The 1,504-nt window shown below is 39.8% G+C and overlaps 1 protein-coding gene across 3 annotated transcripts in view; it reads right to left on the reverse strand.

The window, feature by feature from the left end:
* The window catches only part of FAM220A (family with sequence similarity 220 member A), a 22,789-nt gene that overhangs the window by 15,988 nt on the left and 5,297 nt on the right, over positions 1–1,504 (reverse strand). The window contains exon 1 of one of the 3 annotated variants that reach the window (XM_032266479.1): positions 319–512. The exons of the other annotated variants lie outside the window; for them this stretch is intronic. The gene's annotated coding sequence lies outside the window, so the exon portion shown is untranslated. Of the gene's footprint in view, positions 1–318; positions 513–1,504 lie in introns of those variants that run through there. 3 annotated transcript variants of the gene reach the window in all.

A 1,504-nucleotide genomic window follows, 5' to 3' on the forward strand; every position in this document is an offset into this window, starting at 1 on the left:
TACTGGAACCTGGGAGGCAGAGGTTGCAGTGAGCCAAAACTGCACCACTGCACTCCAGCCTGGGCAACGGAGTGAGACTGTATCTCCAAAAAAAAAAAACCCATCAAGAAGCTAAGAAGATGACCAATACCTCAACAGAAAAGTGGGCAGAGAACATGGACAGTTTATGGAAAAGGAGCAAATGGATCTGTCTCTCACACACCACCTCGTCCTTTTAGCAAGGCAGGGCTTGTTGACACAAAGCCCAAAATTCAGGAACACATCCACGATGCTACCACCTCTGTGGCCACTGTCCTGAAAACCACCGTCATTTCTCACCTGGGTAGCTGCTTCTACCCACACCTGTACAGTGCATTAGGAGTCATCTTTTTGAAATGGTTAAAGATGAGTTACATGTGATCCAGCAATTCTGCTCCTAGATATACATCCAAGAGAAATACCTATGTCCACACAAAGCTTACATGCAAATGTTTGCCGTAACATTATTCACAATAGCCAAAGAATGAAAGCAACCCAAAAGTCCAACATAAAAAGATATACAAGACAAAAAAAAGGCTAAGGAAGAAAAAAAGAAAAAAGAAATAAAGTTAAAATTCTTCTTTGGAGGAGCTGAAACAAAGAAAGAAAAAAATAAATAAAGTTAAAAGACTAAGGAGGGCCAGGTATGATGGCTCACACTTGTCATCTTAGTTCTTTAGGAGGCTGAGGCAGGAGGATCAGTTGAGGCTAGGAGTTCAAGACCAGCCTGGGCAACATAGTGAGACCCCCATCTACACAAAAAAATGAAAAAATCAACCAGGCAAGGTGGCATACACCTGTAGCTCCAGCTACTCAGAAGCCTGAGTTGGGAGGATTGCTTGAGTCCAGGAGTTGGAGGTTGTAGTGAGCTATGGTCACACCATTGTACTCCAGCCTGGATGACAGAAGAGGACACTTCCTCAAAGAAGAAGAAAAGAAAGAAAACGAAAAGGAAAAAGAAACAGGAAAAAAAAAAAAGAAAAAAAAAATCTAGGTGATCTAGGATCTAGGACTAACATTCTTCCCACAGGCCATATAACTGAAAAGTACAGGCAAGACTTGTTAAATTATAGCAGATTCACAGTACCATTTTAAATCTTGCTTTTACTAAATTTAGAATTCAGTATTGATTCTCACTGTTTAACTGCCTTGTATTTCAGGTTCTGTATAAATAAGGATGCTAACAACTCTAGGAGACTAAGGCTTGCAAACAGTATTTTAAAATCATAACTATTAGCAGTGTATAAAGCCCTTCTGCATCATTTTCTCATTTAATCATCTTTCATCCTAAAGAGGTATTAGCCTCCTTAAAACGCCTCACTGCCCTACAAACTAGAGATCTATCCGGGAGGGGCTCTCTAAACAAATCTGGAAAATGGGAGTTCTTTATGCCTCATTACGAGTGAAACAGATTCTAACACTCCTGCAAACGAAGAGGATGGGCATGGCTTTTTTTTTCTTTTTTTCTTTTTTTTTTTTTTTTTTT

Source organism: Sapajus apella, unplaced genomic scaffold (assembly GCF_009761245.1).
Source record: "Sapajus apella isolate SASKATOON/1434 unplaced genomic scaffold, GSC_monkey_1.0 scaffold159, whole genome shotgun sequence".
In the NCBI taxonomy this organism is placed as follows: Eukaryota; Metazoa; Chordata; class Mammalia; order Primates; family Cebidae; genus Sapajus; species Sapajus apella.